We start from the raw sequence: 17969 nt of genomic DNA on the forward strand, positions 1-17969 counted from the left end.
AGCCTTACCTGCAGCAGGAAGTTTTCAAATGTATTTGGTGATCCAGTCAGAGCTTGAAGCTTGGGGTATGGAATTTATTAGTTTCCATTATAATTAAAATTGCTGCATCAAAAAATTCCTTGTGAGCAGCCACAGTTGTCTGATGAATGCTGAAATGAGATGCTTCCTTTTTGAAAAGTCTGTCATACAAGAACTTAAATAAAAGCCTCTAGTCAAAAAGCATATATTGCAGATATTTATAATTGGGCCCAGTTAAAAAAATATTAAATTGCTACATTTTAAATGTAAATATTTGGAAAAGCCAAGATAAAGTCCTAAATTAGGTGGACTGATCCCCCCAAGGGACTACCTGCATTGTGTTAGTTCCACTATGGTAACTTTTAAGTGTTATTTTGATGTCTACTCAAAATATTTTATAGACTTTTTTCCCCAGCATATTTCAATAGAAGAATCAGTTTTCTGGAAAGGCACAGGTGGGTTTCTTTTTTCAGTATTTTTAATAGTTATTTCTCATAACTCTAGGCTCTGGTACCAGTCCTAAAGAATGGAAAGGAAACATGCCATTGTTGAATGAGAGGTATTAAAAACCAAAGAATTAGCTGTGAGCATTTAGCATCCAATTCAGCTTTTTTATATACATGCTTTATGTAATCTTCAAGAACAGTTTTTCTTAGATGCAAAATTGCTGTTATAATATTTGTCTATGATGTGTAAGCTTGACAAACAGAAGAACTAAAAATGTCCCTTGTGTTGTGTGAAAACACTTGGAGAATACTTGGAAAGATGTATACTTGCAAAACAATTGCTTCTTTGTTTCTTGCAAACTTCAGTAAACTTGAAATTCCCCAAATGTCAAATAACTAAATTATTTATTACTCTTAGAATTCATGGTCTCCTTGCCTTCTTGCCTTTTTCTTTTGTTTTCTTTTTTTTTTTTTTTTTTTTTTTTCATTTCAAGAAATGTTACATCATGTGACAAATATTAACTGACAGTTTGCCAATATTTATACAAGAGTACCTGCATTCCACGGGCTAGTAGTGATAATCAGAAAGATAGCTGTTGTACTCAAAGATAGAGAAATGTTATAGAGAAATGAGTTTGTTCTTGCTAAATAATGGGATTTTACCAGACAAACAAGATGCTGAAGTTTATAGAAAATTCTTGTATCTGCCAAGTGGTTTGAGATTTCATGAGATTTTAAAATTTCTTTTTAAATAACTGAACAAGAAATTCTGGAATCACACCACAATAAAAATTGCAATTAATTTTATGACATTCAAATCTCTGCTAGTAATTCTAATTGAATGGACTGCTTAAAAGAAATTATTTTGAAAGTTGATTTCAAGGTTTTTGGGGGAGACTTATGCTGTGGTCTTGTCGTCCATCTGCCATTTTGACACTACTATCTTTCCTTTGTGAAAATTTGGGGCTGCATGGAGGAAAGAGACTCAGATTTATGTGTTGCTGAGGAAAAGCTGGGCAAAAAGCAAACACTCTACTTTACTAGGCAGCATGGGCAAAGTCTAACTTTGGACTATCCACGTTGCATATGCTCTCTTGCCTCATTTATGGGTTGAAGGGGACCATTTTTCATTAGTTTTACTACTCGCAGAAGAACTCATTTGAATGGCATTGCTATAGCTACCTTAGCTCCAAAAGACAAGATTTTGAAAACCAATATCATATGCTTTATTAAACTGAAGTCTTAAGTAAGGCTATATATAATAATTTTAATTTCTGAGGTTTCACAAGTAATCCTGCTTAAATATATAGAGAAGATTTATCATAAGTTGTTAGAGCCATTTTTCTTGATTATCACTTACTGAGGCTTCAAAGTACTCACTTCAAAGTACTTAAAAGCCAAATATGGTTTTTTTTCCTTGCCACAGCACCCAGTAACCTAATAAAAGACAGATTATACTGATTTACTGTGAAGTACAAGGGATAACTAAAAAATTATGGTTGTTTTTACATGTTTGCCCCACAGGTTTGTGAGTTATTGCAGTACTGCAAGCAATGTAGACAATTTTATATTACAGGAACAGAACATTCATGTTTTTTAAAAATCGTATTTGACTTTAGTATGACAAAGGGCATGACAGAAAGGGAGCTTTGCCTTCAGTCTTCAAGCCACAGGGACTCAGTCTTTTGGTATTTCTGTTAGTGGAATCTGTCTGAAGACAGAGTCCCTGGAGCAGCACTGTCCTGCATGGCTTTTGGCAGTAGACCACGAGGATGCTGCTCTCAGAACACAATGCTGTCTTGCAGGCAATGTGCAGCTGGTCACTCTGGTTGTGCCTGATGTGCCAGCAGGCTGCCTTAGGCCACTCTAAGCCGCTGGGCATCCTTGGACGTATGCCTGCTGTTCCCTTGCAGTTCTTCTGTAGGGACAGAAACTTCTCCAAGCATCCTTCAAAAGCCAGCCAAGACCTTTTCCTTGGCTTGCCAGCACGCTCTAGATCACTACTGAGGCTGTGGGTTTCACTCTTTGAGAAAGTTTCAGTGTCAAATAATTTTCCTTTAGGTGAGAACTTAGAGCTCATAGAGGGCTCTGAAAAGAAAAGCAGAATCATTTCATTCTAGTTTAGCCTGACAGTCACTGTGATGGTGCTGGGTGACTGGTGTGGCTAAAAGAGTTGGGCTGATACTCTTTGAACACACTGAAGCAAGTCAGGCATCAGTTAAAAATGGCATAGCTGTTCTTGCAGTGGCCAAACCTGGAAGCTATGCTTATGAGAAAGAATTTTTGATTAAATTCAATCAGGATGGGGCAGAAAGGTTACATAGTCACTGAAATGATAGGAAGTACTCTGCTGTATAGTATTCTGATTTCAATGCACCATTCAGCTGCACCATTTTGAACCCTTAAATTCTTTCTTGCTTCTTAACAAGTATGAGAAATCACCCAGTTCTGTTGGTTACACTGAAGTCATGGAAATAATTATGGGATCTCAAAATACCAAGAGTAAAAACATTAATTTAGGAAAGTTATCAGCAACCAAAAATAATTAAAAATAATTTAAGAATTGTATCAGACTAGACTGATAATACATAAGGATAATTGTACCTGTATATATATGTATATATATGTATATATATGTATATATGTGTATATATATGTATATATATGTAATATTTGGATTGCTGCAATGACTTAGATCCACACTTTTCAAAATACTTCACTATATATTATGATTTTGAATACACCTATGGGATATTATTTCTCTTTTTTTTTTTTTTTTTTTTTTTTTTTTTTTTTTGTGGACCTCTTACATCACAATGACTTTGGAAAGACAAAAAGTCTCCTCCAGTGACAGTGGAAGGAATGGGTGAATTATGAAGGCACCATGCACTCCAGCCTGTTTTCCAAAGAAAATGATGTATAGGTAAGATAAGTAATTGCTGGTGCGGGTATCTGAGGCAAAATTTGGAGTGAAGCTCAGGTATCCTGAGTCCCGATTCTCACTATCATTGCTGGGTATTATATACAGCACACTTACAGGTCCATTGTATGATATTTCATATAAAATGCAGTGGATAGAAATTTGGTTGTGTTTAATACTTCACCTCTGATACCCTGATGGTTTGGAAGGTTATGTTAAATTTTGTGGAGCAAATCTGCAGAGCTGCATGGAAATACAGTGTTTATGAACAAACCACTGCTGTATGGTGGATGTTGTAGTCTGCCATCAGTATCTTCTGCTGCAGTGCTTCTTCCTTGCTGTGTGACCTCACATGACTGCTAACTCCCCAGCATGTGACAAGTCCCACATAGATGGTCCACAAGATTCCAGGAGTGGTTCAGTGCTCCAGAGAAGTTTGGGAGCTTTGATTTATCCTGCAGATAGAAGAGAATTATCAAAGTTTTTTACTGTTTTACTCTCCTGTTAATTGCTGACGATGTTTGTGGAAGAATAGGATCACTGTCTTTTCTGTGTGATCAAATGCTTCTGCAGTTGGTGACAAGGCTGAAGGGCGGAGAAGGCTGAAACAACAGCTCTCCCTTTCCCCCCCTTTCTTTTAGCAATGCATTTTAATTCTCAGTTAATTTTTCATCTTAATAAAGAAAGCTGGGGTTGGATCTGTGAAAAATCTCCACAACTTTTTTCCTTTTCCTGCAAAGTTAAGATTGTATCTATGCTCAGAAGAAAACTTGAGGGCTTAGTTATCTCTCATGGCATTGTTTTCTGGTTTTATGATACTTCCTTCCCCCTAGCGATATTGGGAAATTTGTATTAAACTTTAGGAAATAATAAATGTTCTGTTGTATGTTTAATGGACTAGACATGTTAGTCCTTGTCCTGGCATGTTGTGGAGGGAATAATATGATGTCAATCATGGAAAATTGAAATATACTCACTTGTAGGCATTTCTAAATCTTCAAACCAAGGGCACTGTAACAAATAAGGCAAATAGCCCAGAACTGTGGACAAAAACTCTACTTCAGAAAGCTCTTTCTTGCAAAGCCCTCTTCATCTCATACTTTCTGTATTGTGCCAGTGGGCAGTCAGCAGTGCTTCCGCAGCCAGCAGTATTTCTTTGAACACAAGGCTTGAAAGGCCTCATAGAAACTGCTTTTTGGCTGTCTTGGTGATGAATCTGTTTTATCAACATGGATTAGTGGATTAGTTTTGTGCTTGAAAACGATCAATTTTATGCAGTGAGATACAAGTGGAGGTTAGGCTGAAGCCCGGCGATGGATGATGTTTTATTTTTACTCTGCTGCTGGGACCTTTTGGTCCCTCACAAAAAGAGAGGGATGGATTCACACCGAGACCTGTAGAGAAAGGGCCAAGTCTCTCCTGGAGATCATCTTGAGGGTGCTGGAGGAAAAAACAGCTCTTATACACATTGGTTGGGTAAAGGAGGGATGTCTGAGACTGAAAGCTGTCCAAGGAGCTGGGAAATGGCTATGGAGAGTAGGGAGCAAACACACAACTGAGCCTAAGTGATTCTCAGGACTGGGGGGGCACTGCACAGAGTTGAGCTCCCACCTCAAAAAATAGATTGTTGGGCTGCCAAAAAGCCTAGAAGAATGGATGTACTTCAGGAGAATAAGATAATCAGAGGACCTTTTTTTTGCAAACCACTTTAAAATTTATATTTTGTCTTACCAAAGGACTTGATTTGTGTCCATTATAAAAAGTTAACTCTTCTTGTTTGCATTTTACTAGAGCCTGGCTTTTCACTTGAGAAGTCCTTCAATTTTTTTAGGAGCAAAGGGAGTTCCTCCTGCAAACTTTAAGCATATCTGCCTCACAGTTCCTACCCAATTAGAAGTTTAGTCTTAGCTCACCTGAAAAGTGATTTTCAGAAACTGCTTCCAACTTTAATTTTTATAACCACATGTTGACTGCATCATGAGAGTGCAGGTTTGGTTTGGAGGCTTAATAATGGAATACAAAATCTCTTGGGTTTGTTTTTTTTTTTTTAAGGGGTGGGGAAGATGACCATCTTTTCTGTCGTTTAAAAGAGATTCCTTATTTCATTAGTCACATGAATCAAACATTTGCAGAGTTATGCTAAAGCATAAGCTGTTGATTAAACTTTGTTTTCAATGTGAAACTTTTCCTGGAAAAATACTAGTACTATATAGTACTGTTATATACTATATAGTACATTCATATGTGACACAAAATTTGAAACATCCTCTCTTCTAAGATTTATGCACAAGTAATGCTTCTTGGTAGAACTAGAACTTTGTGTACATGATAATGATGTGTTCTCTTTCAGATGAGAGAAAATTTAATGAGTTCAGTTGTAAAGGGTATATACTTTCTTTCTGGCCACAATCTCAAATTGTGAAAATATCTGCCGGCTGTGTCTGCTAGCTGTTCATTAACGCAACTTTGAGAGGGCAAGCAACCTCTGTCAATTGATTAATTAAAAAAGAAGCAATGGATCTGTATTAGGAATAACTGCAATTCAGAAAGGTACAGTGCATTAAAATTGTCTTTTGAAAACATATGATCATTTATACTCATAAATCTAACACTGACTTTGCAGAAACACTGGTAGACTCCTGATCCCCTTGCACAGCAAAGTATGCTGTACGTAAGTTATTACTCAGATTAAAAAGAAAAGTGCAATCATATTTGTAGTAACCTTTCTTCAATGGCCAAAGGAGTTCCAGAGTTGCAAGAGATATTTAATCAGCATTGAATATTTGGAACTACTGATGCATAGCTCGACAAAACCATTATCTCTGCTGTCAATTTAAGATAAATGTGTTAACTGTGCAGTTGGAGGGATCTTGAAAACTTTCCTCACTATTAGAAGTTGGTTTTCTACTTTAGGTGAAGATTTCTTAATTACAGTTTCTAATTTCTTTAAGGATGAGGAGGATGGGAGTGATGCTTTCAATGACTAAATAACTACTTAAAATGTTTTTTTAATGACACACTTAAAAATCCTAACAACCTGCTCTTCTGTGTGCTGAAGTTAATGACGTCATACTTTTTCTGAAGGGTAATCTAGGAAAAGAATTGACAACTGATTCATGCATCACAGTCTAATTCTTAAATACACTTCACATGAAAGCAGAAAAAACATCAAGCATTTCATTCACCTTTCAAATACCAGAATTTGTATGAAAGCCATGACAAACAAAACAAAATTTAAACAGAGCCAGTTGCTTCCTCTGGAAGAAGCATTGTCCTTTCAGGAAATCACAGATGTTTGAGGCAGGCTGAGCTTCAAAGTCTGGATAAGGAACCTTTGGCTGAAGAATTTTGTGGAAGGCAAGCATGTCAATAATATGCCCACTACACGAGCCTTGTGTAAAGAATTTGTCCATGGCTTTATCTTTAAGCTCTTGTTCTCTCTATTTTTCTAGATTCATTGACTTTAATATACCCTCTGCTGACTTGAGTCAGCACACTCTGGGGAATATTTTCCTTTTAAAAACAGATGGTATGGAAATTTTTAAAATATTGTGTCTGTTAAGCCCTAGCTATATATTAATGTTAACTTGAGCTGAACAAGTGAAAGGATCTGCAAACTGATTTAAAAAAGCACTTTAAGAATTTATATATATATAAAGGTATTCACTAGTGGATGTATCTCAATAAATTTAATATGATAGTATAACAGTGAAGGCAACAAGAATGCTGAATGAGAGCAAATTGGAATGGAAATAGTGTTTCCCTTCTCTATTATGTCTTCACTCATGAAAGATGATGAGCCAATTTCTGAGGCAATTAAAAGCTATGTTGTCAAGAATATGGCATCCCATATGGATCTCTGGTAACTGTACTGCTGGTCCGCCCTTTAATCATGAAAAACCTCATCTTTATAAGCTGCACCTTGCATATAGGTGTCCATATTAAGTGGTAGTAGTTTCAAGCTTGTTATGTTAGATTTTTACTCTTTATAATGCTTCTACTTATAAACAAATTGCATTTATTTTTTCTGATCTTGTCTTCATTATATTGGCAGGTACAGGAGCTTCATTTAGGTGTGCAGGGATGACAACTGACTCTATCTAGATAAACATAGGTTATATTTATTAATTGGTTCTTTTTTGGCTTATTTTGGGGGGGAATTCTTTTTCATAATCAGCTTCTAGAGCCACGGTACTCAAATCCAACTTCTTTATTGCAATTAAGGGCTAGTCACTGCTGTCTAGACTGCAGTAATGATGTTATTGTCCTGTAATAACCCTATTGATAGGCCTCAAAACAGCACTGGTCCTTTTTTTCGAAGAGCTGGTGTTTTCTGACTGTACAAATAATGGACTATCAGCCATTGCGTGCAGTCTGTTTTTTGCCATAATGGAAAACTGCATTAAAGATAAAAATCATCCTGTAAGTAAAGGGAAGGCTTTAGGTGTGAAGATGTTTTTCAGCCCTGCTTTGGGAAACTGTCATTCAAGCTCTCCATATCAGGGTTGTGTCGCTCCAGGGAGTCATAGCTCCTGTTCTTAGTCCCTCAAGGCAAAAGGGTGAAGGTGAAGGCTGGGGTCTAATGAATTGCAGGCTGAGGGCAAATTCACCTTCCTGTGAAAACTGTGGTTTAATTCTTTTTCAACAAATTGGACATCAGCCTGAACCTTACCGTGTTATTTCTTACAAAAAGCCATCTTAGTTAGCTGAAGCACCAAAAAGACCTGTTTGTGGACACTGAGAGTTGTGTATCTCTGCTGAGAATTAGACTGGTGTGATGGAAGTTTGTAAGTGCCTTGTCTGGCACTTCAATGGCTGAGGAGGAAGTTCCAGAGAGCGTTTTGGCATGGCAAGAAGAATCTCTGCAGTAGCCCTCCATGATGTCAAAATGTTAATATTTTCCTACAATTTGAAAATCACCCAATCACTGTAGTCTGAACACTAATCTTAAGATAAGGACAGGAAAGTACAATTGAACAAAGCTGTTATAAGGGAAGCCATCTGACATTCCTCATTTCCTTGGGGTCTGTGGTGTGTATTTTTGCATGTGAATCACTCTCTCTTTTGTATAATTTTTTTTATTAATATTGTTGCTGTTACTGTTTATTTCTTATGTCATTGCTGTTTCCAGTTTTCAGCCTGTGATCTTCATCTTTTGTGCCTCCAATTCTCAACTCCATTCTGCTGCAGCAGAAGGATCAAGGGAATGGGGAGTGAGAGGGTGGCAGGTGGTTTGGGAGAGTCTCAGTGAGGGCACTGGATTGGGCGGTACCTTTCTTAAACCATGACAACTGCACAAAAATCCTTTGCACATGTATCTTTGCCTGTGAGAGAGACTTATCTTCCGTTTACTTGTTATTGGGGTTTTTTTTCCCCATTAGTATTCATGAGTTAATAAAGCAATAGACCACAATATATGTGTATCTTGAATTGCAGTACTCGTTACAGCTAAGGAGTCCACACAAAATCACATGAGAGGAAGAAAGGGATGTGACCAGCTTTGAATATGTGCTTCCCACACAGCAGAAACCCACAAATATGTGCAACTGATGAGCAGCTAAATCAAGTGCTTTGTTGGTCACTATATTAGCTTCACATAAGGTGCTCTGCTTGACTGGCACTCAAGAACTTGTGCTGTAACATCTCCTAGGAGTCTGAATTTGTTTCAGACCTGCCAGGGTGCTTGGGACAGTAATCCCACAAAGAAGGAGATACCAGTCCTAGGGAATGGGACAATTGTGTTAGATGGAATGAAAGCACATAGGCTTGAGTTGACTTCTGCTGGCTCCTGGGCACACCAGGCAGGGTAATAGAAATCAGTACAGTCTTCCTGACTCTGCCAATGATCTTCTGGTGTTTCCTGGGAAATCACTTTATCTTTCCCTGTAGCTTCAAACAAGGAATAATGTTATCCTTGGGAAATGTTTCACCTAGAAGAACTGGGAAGCTCATAGTAACAGAAAGGTTTGTGCCTGTGATGTTGTTATAGAAATTACCATAAGCTTGTTGCAGAAAAAAGGTTCCTTGCCTCAAAGTCATCCGTTTCCTTTATGCTTTTAGACACCGGTTGATCACAGATTCAAGTTGTTCAATTTTAAGACAAGAGAGGACCGAGTGGCTTCCATGAAGATACATTCAGTCAGAGACACAAGTGGATAGAAATGGTGCAAAATGCAACTGTGTTTCTAAGAGTATTCTTTGTAGGATCAGTTTTTGCTATCAAGAAATCACTAAAAATAGAAGATAATACTATTTAAATCTATTCTTATTGATGAGATTTGTACAAATATAAGATTGTGGCAGGGTGTGGTTTTTTTTTTTTTTTTTTTTTTTTGGATTGTTTGCTTGTAAAATTGGTATTGCTCCAGGAGGACTAATTATGTGTAGCTGTCTTGGTAAGAAATTGACTTGGTCCTGGCCTAAACTTAGGCTAACAGGAGAGAGATTACTGGGTTTCAAATTATAAATTCCTGAACATGATGCAATAAAGCAAGAAGCTTAAGAAGCTGGCAAAAGCTGCAGCTGATACCATCAGAAATGGCAGAATCACCTGGATTAGACCATCAAGCAATTTATGCAACAGTACTGAGACCTGTGGGAAGAACAGTAAGCAGGGATGGTTGGTGTTTATTTGGGAGAAAATGAGAATGGTAAAACAAATGAGAGTGAGAAGGAGAAAAGGAATATAATAGGTACCAAGCTGTGATTAGTGCTGTCTGAGGATACCCGTTAGGAAGTTTGTACTTTATCACTGTGGCCTAAACTAGGGCCATAAACCAAACTTCTTGTCCTGACCATAGCGCATGCAACAGACTTGCTCCCCTAATGAGGAGGAACAAGGGGAGCAGCATGCTTTCCTTAGGCTGCCAGGGAACACCCGAGTCAGATCAGGCAGCAAGGTATGACTATGCCTGTGCCAGGCCTGAGGGCACTGGTATCCTCCTAAAGACTTCCTGCCAACATCCACAGGTGCCAGTGTAAACCTTCTGCAATGAAACCCAGTAGTGGCTTTTGAGCCCATTTCTTCATGTTGCTGGTAAAATGAACTTCAGGAACTATATAAGATAGTGTGAAGGACCTCTGATCACTATCTGTTCCTCAGTTTGGCTAAATATAATTCTCCTAAGACAGTTCATTAATGTGCCATGTTTGGAAAGCACTGATTCATCAAAAGAGCTCTGCAAGTACTTCTGACAGGAGTGAGACTTAGCAAAATGTGAGAAGAAGCAGCAACTTTGCATTATTACAATTAATCTATTACTTTCTTTCTTTCTTTAACATAGTTTAGTGTTAAGTGGTCTCAGAAGGCATTGCAATCATCAGTAGAGTAGATGCAAATAAAACCTTCTGTAATCTGAAGCCTGGGCAAGTTTAATCATCCCTGTGTTGTCCTCCCAACAAGCCAAGAGGTGCAGTTTGAGAGCCAATGGCCCCAACAAACAGAGCTGGTCTGGTGGGGGACAAGTAATAGGGAGGCAGCCCTTCACTTTGGAACACTCTAGATTATCACCAATAACTGTAAGAGATTTTTTTTCTCCACCATTGTTTTGGTTTTTTGCTATGTGAATGACCATGTCTTTTGGATGGGAAAGTGTTTATAATTGTAACAGGTGTCCATAAACGTGTATTTGATACCTCCTGATGAACTATGCACCTGTGCAGATGGTACTTTTAAATAGTGAGACAGAACTGCCAACTGTAAATTAACATACCCTTTGAAAGTCTGACTGCTAACAGGGCACTGTTCACCCGTCTGGAAATGATGGTAAAGATGGGGGTGCAGCTGGGTGAAACTCCTGTTTGCCATGTGGCAACACTGTCCTGGCAGACCCAGCCAAACTTTGGGGAGAAAACTGGAGATTGTGGTGGAAGTGAGACAAAGTGAGGCAGAAACTGCTTTTGGAGTCTCAAATGGTTAATATTGCCAGAGATATCTCTGTTCTGGTTTACTCAAAACTAGACAGAGCAACAAGATTTTAGAGTTTGAGATGGATCATTTGAAAATTAGTGTTTCTCCTCTGTGGATGGAGCAGAATGCATTTTTTCCTCCTTCAAAGGACCTAGTTCGCATTTATTAAACAGCTCTGTCTGCAGTCACCTGTGGGTTCATAAATGCTGTTTACAATCAAGTATTTGTTGGCTAACAGAAACATTTTTCAAGACTTAGAAGATACTGCTACTTGCCCACACCAACATTGACTATGCTTTCTGGTGTGCCTAGATTCATGGAAAATTTATAAACTTTCACCACCCAGAATTCTGCCACCTCTGGCAAAAACTTGCTGAAATTATTTTTTAAAGAAAAATGTTTCATGTGAGTTTTGTACAGTTTTTATGAAGTTCTGAGCTTTTCCTCTCTTCAACATTTTAAAATCAATTATAGAACTTCTCTAAATTTCACTAAGTTAAAGAACTTGACAGTTTTGTGGAGGAATTCTCCCTCCTCCTGTCTTGTTTTGTCACTGTTGTGACAGACTGTAATGGCTTGTAGGATGGTGGGAGGCAACTCGGAAGAGCATGAACTCAAGAATATTGTGCTTATCCTCTGTGAGCTCTCAAATGATGTCCCAGTAGACTGATGGAAAAGTGCTTCTTGAGAGCAAACATTTTCTCTTTTGGAGGTCAGTGCATCCATAAAGCTCCATAGTGATTTTTGCAGGAGCAGGTTTTGCTGGCAAGAAGGGAGAGATACAAATTGGTTTGTGCATTTCCATCTGAGAAGAATCCACTGGACAACAGACGGAACTGTGACAGAGAATATTTGGAGCTGCCAGCTTGATGTTTGGGGGCTAGCTGGTGGATTTAATTGTGGAGGTTTAAGGGATGGCTGGTCCCCAACTCTATCAGTTCCTAGGGATTATTGCATCTGCTGCAAAGATAGCAAAGCGGGGTTCACATCAGTTTCTTGGCTGCCCCAGGTCACAATCTAATATTTCAGCATAAAATCCACCTCAAACAATTCATAAAACTGTTAGGTAGTGGACTGAGAGGCAGGCCCATGTACTCTACCACCGCCTGCTCTATTGGGGTAGCAATGTGTGGCAGGGAGATGCAGAAAGCTACAGTGATATTTTTGACTCAGCTAAATAAATCTTCCAGCATTTGTCTGCCACTCATCTTGGAAGAGGTAGAATCAAGGGAGAGCCTGGTAGTGAGTGGCGGCCAGCTGGAAACCACTTCTGCCTTCTCCTGTACCACTGGCACACTCCAGAGTATGAATTTCTTAAAATAGATACAGCGTGTTCTTGAACATCCCTACCACACTGACCTGCATAATCTGAGAAACTTCTGCCTGAGTTTGGTTGTTGTTATGAAGTTTATTTTTTATTCTGGCTATACATATTCTTGTATCATAAATGCCTTTTTTTACCTATGTGCATTCATTTTTGTAGGTGAGACTGTTGCATCCCTGTCCTTGATAAAGGACAATTGTTAGCTCCTAAATTTTGATGGTTAGTGATTGAAAAAAAATTGAGTCAAGGATTGAAGTGTTTTTAGAACAAACCATTTTGGCTGTCTTGTCTTTAAATGTATTGGTTAAAAGAACATTATCAGACACAGAAAAAAATGCATTTAAATGGGGAAACACAGGGGAAAAATATTGGACACAGGTAAGATTCTCTAATGGGCAGGTTGAATTAGAAAAAAAGAGGTTGGTTTGAGAGATGTATTTCAGGAGAAGGATGTGTTCTGACTGAAAATTCCAAAAGAACTGAGCTCAAAGGAAGGCTCTGATAGGATGGTGAAAAAGAGAAAAGCCTTGTTCTTTTATAGGTCCATGTATTTATTGTGGCATGAAGTAAGGGATGGTGAAATTTTAATGATCTTTATCCATAAGTCTAACGTGGTTTTTGTTTACTTAGCTCTACTGAGTACTTTTAGAGTGCTGCATGGTGTAGTGGAGAACTTGCACTTCAGGAGTAAGTTCTGGGAGATAATATATTTCAGCCCTGAGGGACCAGCATTAAGTCCTGTGGGGACAGAAACTGACTCCATCTTTTGGACGCCAAGGAGAAGATACAGAAGCTGAAAACTAGAGATATCAGGTGAGTAAGTGTGCTAATCCTTCCCATATTCCAGAAGTTTTAGATTGGAGGAAGGACACTGGCTGGATCTTGCCCTGTTTGGCCATGCACATCTGTGTAGCAATAAAGTCTTTCTCTGTTCTGTGTCTTCTTCTAAAAGTGTGAGGTAGGGCTATTTCCACCAACTCATAGATATTTTATGCAAGACATTCCATGTTTATTCCTTACTTTCCTACATCTTACTTCTTGTGGCAAGGGCATGAGGGTGTTCCCAGGATCTTAGTAAATTTGCATTAACAAACCTGTGATCCAGAAGAAAAGTCTTAGCTAGGGAAATAAAATATGGATGTGGGAGTCTTGAAAGGCTACTGATAAAATGCCAAAGCATGGCCAGATATTGCCTGCACACGTGTGTGTGTGTGTGTGTGTGTGTGTGTGTGTGTGTGTATGAGGTACTCGGAAAACCTACGACAGGAGTCCTCTACTTGCTATACAATGGAGGGAAAGGATGGCTTGAACTGTGGTTTCACTGTCACAGAGCATCCAAAATAACCTGAAGCTTTAAGTGCTGGTGCTGGTCCTTATCCCTCTCTAAAAATATTCAGTCGTCCTTAGGATGGCTCCTGCTGGTGTTTGCAGGCATGTTCACTTAACTCTGATATCTGAACCACAGTTTTCCAGGAACCTCCCTGCCTTAAGAGTGATTTCTTGGGGCTTGAGTGTAGTTGCATTTCCCAAGAGCAGTAGAGACCCTTCTCTGAGTGAATTGACTTCTGTGGCCTAGTCATGATCACAGAAGCATAAAACTGCAAGGAAATGGGAGTTTTGATAAAAAAGCAGCGGTGAGCTTGAGTGGTGAGGACTGAGCAAAGAGGAGCTTGCTTAGGGCAGCAGGACTGCCTTCAGTAGGAAATAAAGTTAATTATCATCTGGCCTAAGTTGAATGGATGACCTCATGAGCAAAAGTGTGTTTAATCACAAAGCCACTAGAAACATCTTGACATGAGATGGAATTTCTTTGTCAGAATTTGTTCTAAAGGGATCAGGAACAGAAGCAGTGAGGATAAAACATGTCATCAGTACAAAGTAAACCTTGCTGTGTCTCTCTCCTTCCTTGCTGGTGTGTTGTGAAACAGTGGAACAAATGTGCTGCCATCTGAAAGATACAACCTGCCTTGAAAATGTAGGTCAATCCCACAGAAGAGAAATGGGGACCATACAAATACTTCATTGCAGAACTCCACTTTATGTCTGAGATCCTGAGTGAGATTTTCAAAATATATCTGAATGAATTGCTCACCACTTGTGTGGTGGCTGGAACTCTGAATAAATTGAAGAACCTAGTGATTATCTCCAGTAAAGAACAAAAAAGAGGAGAGAAGGGAAGAGAAAGGAAGAAAAAAGAAAAGGAAAAAAGGAAAGGGAAAGGAAATATAATCTTCACAAATCTCTCAAAGAAATTATCATTTTCTTTCTATTATTCTCTTGGAAGAACTGCTCTTGAGTGACTAAGTTAAATAACACAAGCAAAAGATGATGATTCATGCTGCTTTTCCTGATAGTTTCTAGGGTTCAAAAACCAGTATCACAGCTGCAACTTGAATAAATGCGTGGGGAAAGGAATAAAATTATAGTAGGTATGTTAGCGTAATGTTCCCAATGTGCAGCCTGTGTATGTGATTACCTAATATTCCTTACCAGCTGTTTCTTAACATTAGTCATAGTGATCTAAAACAACCACCCTCTCTTCATTTATCTCAGTAAACATTGTTCTTTTTTGAAGAGGTAAGCTGTTTAGGAACAAAAGTTGTTCCCTCCTCCCCTTCAGCTTTTTCGTCTGCATGTCGTAATTGTCTTGAATTGGAAACAGCAATAGCTGACCGTGTAAGTAATAAACAGAGAGGAAATATTTAAATATGGTAATAGCTATATTTGAGTACCATTATGAATGTGTTTCCTAGTAGTGTATAGAAAATGCAAGGCTCTGTTGTCATGCCAGGACAAAACTAAGACAAGAGGAGGAAATGTTTCAATTTTCTTGTTTAACACCACACTTCTGTCTTTCCAGTGGAATCAATATACCCTCTGTAATTCAGTGTTTATTTTCTCATTTGAAGCTGCTTGTACTGTGCAAACATTTTGGGTTTTTTTCAGATGTGCTTTGTCATAATTCATAACCTGTTCATGCTAGCACTTTCATAAGTGTCTGTCCTACTTACCAATGGTGGCAGTGCTTTATTCCTGCAAAACTCCCACGAAACTCAGTGGGACATATGTTTCCAAGTACACCAGGACACATTCAGTGGAGACAAGTGCTGCTCAGGGTGAAGAGAGTCTGCTTAAGGTCTGTCTGAAGAAGAAATGACAGGAGTGCTTGTGAGACTGAGGAGAGGCAGCAAGTGGATCTCCTCACTCTGTGGCTTCAAGCACACTCTCTAGGCAGGGTGGTGACCTTCAGTGACAAGGCAAGCTGCAAACCAAAACCTCTCTGTAACTGAAACCACAAGACTCGTTCCTTTCTCGAGAAGCAGGCCCGAGTCAAGACATGAAATAATAATGGGTCATAAGCTGATCATAAGCAACCTGGGTTGGACCATGTGATCTCTAAGAGAGCTTCTTTGTTTTTGTATTACATCAGTGTGAGCAAGACAGCAATTCTGTCCAGCACTTAAAAGCAATTATTTCTCAATGGTTTGTCTAAGGAAAGACCATATTAGTCTATATTCTACTATGTGTGTGGCACTGAAGTGAAAGCTGAAATTTCCTGCCTTGACCTTGAGCACAGAACTGATTGACCAGAATTCTTTCTTGTCAGCTGTCAGCGGCAAGAAACCTTTGTACTCCTCTGCAAAAATAAAGCGTGCATGAAACAGGAATCAATACTATCTGAAAAAGTTTATGGATAAGTATTTAGAAGAGGCTGAAACCTCCTAAAACCCTGAACAAAAAGAAACTCAAAGGACTAACCAGTGTGGAGAAATAATCAAACTGGGCATATATAGAGTGAAAAAATAACCTATTTGCAAGTTTGAAAGCTAGTATAGGTATCAAAGAAAAATGTAGAGAAAGCCTCAGCTGGGGTTTGATTAAAGATCAGTGAGGTCTCATTAACATGCAATGTGCAGTGCACGCACCTCTTTGTGAACAAGTATCTGGTGCAAAATCAAGGTTGATTTCTGCAAAAGAACCCCACTTTTTTTCTTTTGTCTTTCTGATAGCCAACTCAAACTGTGTCTTCTTTTCCTGTCAGCATCATGTTCCTTATCAAACTGATGGACAACACAGAAAAGGAGTATTTTAATGTCAGATTATGGGTTTTTTTTTTAAAGAAAAATCAACAGGGAAGAGAATTTAAAGTAATTTTTTTCAGTACTTTCTGCTATGTAGCTGATAGCCAAAGCTCTTCATAGAAAGCGATGTTGAAAATGAAGTCCCAGAAAATGAAGTGTGCCATTCATAGACAGTAAAGAAGCCTTCAAAACTGGAGCCCATTGATCAGTACCACACATTCTTCCCTTAAAGTTGCATAATATGTGTAGGACACCAGCATGAAGCATGTACAGTCATTGTTTCTCTTTGTACTTCCATTTATATGTTTGCTGCAGCACCAGAAAGAGATGTGTCAGTTGAAGCATATGTTGGGATACCTGACAGAGTATGAAATCCAGACACAGAATTCAAATACTGAGTTCAGGTCTTTTTGTAGGTAACCAGATGCTATTTAACAAAAAGATGCCACGTAATTATTCACAGGGAAAATATTTGTAGTGAACACAGAAGCGATGCAAGCATGCGTTCTCGAATAGTTTGAAAACAACAGTGTAAATGCAATTTATTTCTGAGGAAGTTTAATCCAGCATCCTGCCATACCAGCTCACACTCCTGCTGTTGCCTGTACATTGTGTTTATGGCAAGTAACAGCTGCAACATCTGGTGTCATCATGGCATATTTTCAGCACAGCATTAACACACATCTATACCATTTATATGGTCTTTCTCTTCACCACCTCTTCATCTGAGACGTCTACCCATCCTGCAATATAAACATGCTGTGCTTATATAACCTGAGCCTCCAGAAGTTGAAAAACATTCACAACATATCTGAATCTGTTGCCAAATCCTTCTTGACTGGGAACATACAAAGAACTCTGGCTGGGAAAACCTCAGCAATTAAAGCATTCAGGGTTCTTGAAAATTAGTACTTTCTTCATTTTAGTTTATCCGATTCAACAAGGATGTCCCCTGAAGTCAAAATGTTAGTATTTCTGGGCTGTCAGCAAAGACAGTAACCTATCTCCTGGATTTCCACAAAGCATGTTTTCTTCTTCTTAAACCAGTTGCATCAAACAAGGGATTTAAAAGCTTCTTTTTTTTTTTTTTTTTTTAAATTTTGGTACTTACCAGGAAGGATCAGTAATCAGCTGTTTCCAGCTTTTACCAGCTAACAGGTAACTCATATGTTCAAATTTCATGGTCCTCTCACGTTGTCCTCCATATTTATAAATCTGCTGTGAAATTTACCTCTAATTTTAGTAGGGCCTTGTCTACTAGAAAGGTGAA

This window comes from Sylvia atricapilla, chromosome 1, assembly GCF_009819655.1.
Source record: "Sylvia atricapilla isolate bSylAtr1 chromosome 1, bSylAtr1.pri, whole genome shotgun sequence".
Classification (NCBI taxonomy): Eukaryota; Metazoa; Chordata; class Aves; order Passeriformes; family Sylviidae; genus Sylvia; species Sylvia atricapilla.